The 5,000-nt window shown below is 50.3% G+C and overlaps 1 protein-coding gene across 19 annotated transcripts in view; it reads right to left on the minus strand.

Annotated features, from left to right (window-relative positions):
* The window catches only part of LOC133117882 (neurexin-1a-like), a 366,671-nt gene that overhangs the window by 294,032 nt on the left and 67,639 nt on the right, over positions 1-5,000 (minus strand). The gene's annotated exons all lie outside the window — the stretch shown is intronic.

Consider the following 5,000-nt stretch of genomic DNA (forward strand, 5'->3'; position numbering starts at 1 on the left):
AAAAGAAGGAGTGCGCTTAGTACAGCCAGCAGTGACGTGAGGCACCTGTTACAGGAAATCAAGCCACGCCCAGCTGCCAAACACGGCTTATCAGGAGGTTATTTGGAGCACTCGACGGAGAGAGGCGCAACAGAGGAGGAAGAGCAAGATGAAGGATCCACCCGCTTCTCAACATGCAGGTCTTACACCATTTCGTCAGCCTCTCCCAGGCTCTTCTGTGACAGGATATTTATCATAACATATCAGAAGACTTCACAATTCAGACTGCTATGGCTTGTGTTACTGCAATGAGCCATCTTTAAAATCTCATCTGCAACACAATATCAAACTTCTTCCCCCCCCCAAAAAAAAAACGTCTTCCTGGTGACACTATTATTGCCATCTACACACTTAGCATTTTTATATTTCATTTTGGAAATATTTAATGCCAAAAGTAAAATATCAACCATTCAAATATAAAACAAGCAGTATCACCGTGACCTTTCATTTCGCAAATAACGTCATGTGTTCTCTTGCCAAACAAAACGCTTAAGATTAAATTCACACACAAAAAAAAAAAACACAAAAAAAAACACATTTATAAAAGCTGTAATAAAAAGCTTGTGTAAAAAATCGAGGTGACACTAAACATCGCGCTCGATCTCTCTCTGAAAACAGGGGGGCTGTCACGATTTCTTCCCCCCGCGTCTCGTCTCCGTCCCCGCCGGAGCTCAGCCGGCTCCCCTCCCCCGTAATTACCGCGCGACGGCCGAGCCCCGCCCAGCGCGTGTTTTTCTCCCTCCCGCTAACGACGGCGGAGACGATTGTTTTATTCGGCGGTGAGTAATGCCCCTGCTCCCCAGGTCCCCCCGCGGTAATTACCGCACCCCCCCCCCTCCCCCCCATCGCCGGACCCGCCCGGGCTAATTACGCGGAAACAATCACATGTTTGCGGCGGCCTCCGATAACGCAGCTCGGGGGCGAGGCCCCGGGCCCCTAGCAGATCCGCTATCGGGTCCCTACGCGGCCCCTCAGCGACAAGTGGGCCGCAGTCAGCGGTAAGTACGCCTCTCTGGTGCGACTTCACATCCAAACGTCACCAACAACCAACAACAACAACAACCGCAGAGCGTCTGGTAGAGCTTTAACCCGTTCAGTACCACGCCTAGCAGGAAGAGGCTCCACCACACATCCACAAGGGGTTTTGACTCAGTTTCAGATAACTGAGAAAGTTTAGTAGCGTTTTAATAGGGGCTCAAAACTATAGTATGGCAGTCATTTTGATTGGCTGAAAAGGTCTATGGTCGAGAGTGCTATATGGCACTCTTGGGACTGAATGGGGGAAAAACAAACAAACATATTAATAATACAGAAAATAAGTCAACGACACAAATTGTGCCCAGCTAGCATTTTCAAATCAACTTTTTGCGATCCACCCACTGAGTTCAAAATCATGAAATGCAGCGGTATCAGCTCCCGGCAGTGTTTTCCCGTGTTGTGTACGGCGCGTATAAGAAATGAGTCTGAGAGGCAGCCCAGACAAGTCTTTCATTGTCTGAGGAGGAAAGCTAACTGCCGTGAGAAGGCAATTACAGCACCTCAGAAAACAGATCCAGCGCCAGATTCCATTGGTCCGAAGGCGACCCGCACTCTGCTGAAATCAATTTCGATACCGCTGTGCCTACGCCAGTACCTGCGTGCATGCGTCTCCCAGGCCGCCATCATTTACCGCCATACAGGAGAGAGGGGGGGGAGGGAGAGGGAGGGAGGGAGGGAGGGAGGGAGAGGGGGGGAGAGGGAGGGGAGCAAGAGAGAGGGGGAGAGAGAGGAGGGAGGGAGAGAGAGAGAGAGAGAGAGAGAGGGAGGGAGGGAGAGAGAGAGAGAGAGGGAGGGAGAGAGAGAGAGAGAGAGAGAGGGAGGGAGGGAGGGAGAAAGAGAGAGAGAGAGAGAGAGAGAGGGAGGGAGGGAGGAGAAAGAGAGAGAGAGAGGGAGGGGAGGGAGGGGAGAGAGGGAGGGAGGGAGGGGAGAGAGGGAGAGGGAGGGGGAGAGAGGGAGGGAGGGAGGGAGAGGGGGGGAGCAAGAGAGAGGGGGAGAGAGAGAGAGAGAGGGGGAGAGAGGGAGGGAGGGAGGGGGAGGGAGAGAGAGGGAGGGAGGGAGGATGGGGAAGATAGAGAGATAGCGAGCAGGAGCAAGAGAGAGTAAGCAAGAGAAAACAAGAGAGGGAGGGAAAAAGGAAAGGACAGAGAAAGTGAGAGAGAGAAAAAGGGAAGGAGGGAGAGAGAGCGGGAGGGGAGAGAGAGGGAGAGAGAAAGCGAGAGAGATAGAGAGAGAGTGGAGCGGGGGAGGGAGGGAGAGAAAGCGAGAGAGAGAGAGATAGTGAGAGAGGTGGTTTTCAGCTCTTTAAAGGACGCTCATGACACATGGTGATGGTGAAGATTGCTTGCAGCCCGCATGCCTCAGCTTTGTTACTGGACCTGTGATCCCAAGGTGGGGCAGGACTGTGGACGTGCTTTCTTCTAGCCAGACAAATCACTGCTGTGTTGGCTTTAACACACTGGCGCGCGCGCACACACACACACACACACACACACACACACACACACACACACACACACACACACACACACACACACACACACACACACACACACACACACACACACACACACACACACACACACACACACACACACACACACACACACACACACGGTAAGGCAACCCATTAAAGCGTAACAAAAGGAATCATCTTCTCCCGGGCACTACGACAGCTCCCACAAAGAGAAATAAATATGTAACGCAGAGGTTAATTCCGAAGGCAAGCAATAAAGGCGGGAAATGAGGGTTAATTAGGAGGTCTGGGAGCGGGGGATTAATGGACGGGGGCTTTGCTAACGAGCGACAGAGGACAGGGTCAGTCCGTCATCGCCACGGCCATTTTAAAATCACCCAGAGAACACCAGGCACTCAGCACCCTCCTCAGTTATGACTGGCCCTCTCAGCTCTGAGGCCACGCCCTGTTTTAGTAACAGGTAAATATACTGGTTCTAACATCCTGGCAGGGTGATACTGCAGTTAGAGGGGATGGCGGGGGGGGGGATATGTTGAGGGCACTTCAGACACACTGCTGTGAGAATGCTAAGTGCTTACTGGGCACTTTGTGCGGGTGAGTTACAGTTAGCTCAGCACGGAGGTCACGGGCCGCAGTGACTGACAGCCGCACGGCGCTAGCTCCAACTCCGCGCCGCACGGGTGAGTCAGACGTGGAGCTGAACTGAGCACCCACGCCTAATTATTAATGATGCAGACAGACTGTCTCGTCCTCTACGACTGCCCCTGCATCCACACAGACGGAACAAGATGTCTTCCTTTTCAAATCAGAGAGATGATGGGAAACTAGGAACATGAGGGTGTGCGCGCGTGTAAGCGGAACTGTCATGTACATCATTTTACGGTTCTGGTAGGCTCTTTACTGTGAATTATCGTAATCTTCCTTCCAGTAATATCAACAATAAATGGACATAAACATTCAGTAGCAGCAGTAGTAGTAGTAGTAGTAGTAGCAGTAGTAGTCGTAGTAGTTGCAGTAGTAGTAGTAGTAGTAGTGGAATATCTTCAATATTTATAGTAGTAATTATAATATTAGTAGTAATGGCAAGAAGAGGAAACTCCTGAGATGATGAGAAAGTGAGAAGGATTGGCTCAGCTCTCATTTTGAGAGCGGAGGAGATCGATGAGAGACAGAGGTCTCGGTGGGCAGGCTTAGCGGCTGTCATTCGCTCTCTCATCCTGCTTTTTCAGGGCCTAAGTCTGCAGTCTATTTCCCACCACAGCCCTTACGGAGATATTGAGCCCTCGCTCTGCTGCCTGGACGTGTGTGTGTGTGTGTGTGTGAGAGAGAGAGAGTGTGCCAGTGGGTATGTGTGTGTGAGAGAGTGTGCCAGTGGGTATGTGTGTGTGTCCTCATCTGTGTGTGTGTGTGTGTGTGTGAGAGAGAGAGAGAGAGTGTGCAGTGGGTATGTGTGTGTGTCCTCATCTGTGTGTATGTGTGTGCGTGAGAGAGAGAGTGTGCCAGTGGGTATTGTGTGTGTGAGAGAGTGTGCCAGTGGATATACATGTTGGTATGTAGCTATATGTGTGTGTGTGTGTGTGTGTGTGTGTGTGTGTGTGTGTGTGCATGTGTCCTCGTCTGTGGGTATGTGGGTATATGTGTGTGTGTGCGCGTAGGGTTATGTGGGTATATGCGTGTGCATAGGGTTGTGTGTGTGTGTGCGTGTGTGTGCGGGGAGGCTTTCAGCAGTAATCACCACTGAGGAAAGGCTCTAATACAGATCCACACTCAACACAGGAGCCGCAAGGCAAAGAAGGTGCAACTTCCTGTCTTTCTATTCTCCTCCACCCCTTTCCTCTGCTCCCCGTCTCTTTCCTGCCCTCCTCTTATCTCCCACCATCATTTACTCCCTCACCTGCATTCTTTCACCTCTCATTTCTGTTCTCTCATCTCTCACCCATCCCCCAAATCCCTCCACAGCCCTCCCCTGCTTTGGTATCCCCGCTTTCTTCCTACACTGAGCTATTACTAAGTTATACAGTTGTTATTACACAGTTATTACTATGAAATTGGGCAAAGACAAATCATTGTTATAAAATAGTGCATCATTTAATGCTAATCTTTCAGTGAGATGATGCTCATTGACCACCAGGCCACCATTCCCTCACATTCCGAGCAGAGATTTCGTGCATGTCACTTTCTCAAAATAATAATTCATATTTTCTCCCTTATGTCTCTCCATTCAGTTCCAAACCGCTGGCAATTGCATTTTTTAAGTCAAGTGAACTGAATTGTTTCCAGGCTTCCAGATCTACATTGCACCTCACCTGTCATATGGAGAACGCATATTTGTTATTCTTCAGCGAAGGTTTTTCTCTGTCGCCTTTTATCAGCTGATAGACTGTCGTCACTGAGCCCGTTCTTGGCACTGATGTGTTGGGGCTTTGTATCTCTGACAGTTAAGGACCTG

The sequence above is a fragment of the Conger conger genome, chromosome 18 (genome assembly GCF_963514075.1).
Source record: "Conger conger chromosome 18, fConCon1.1, whole genome shotgun sequence".
Lineage (NCBI taxonomy): Eukaryota > Metazoa > Chordata > Actinopteri > Anguilliformes > Congridae > Conger > Conger conger.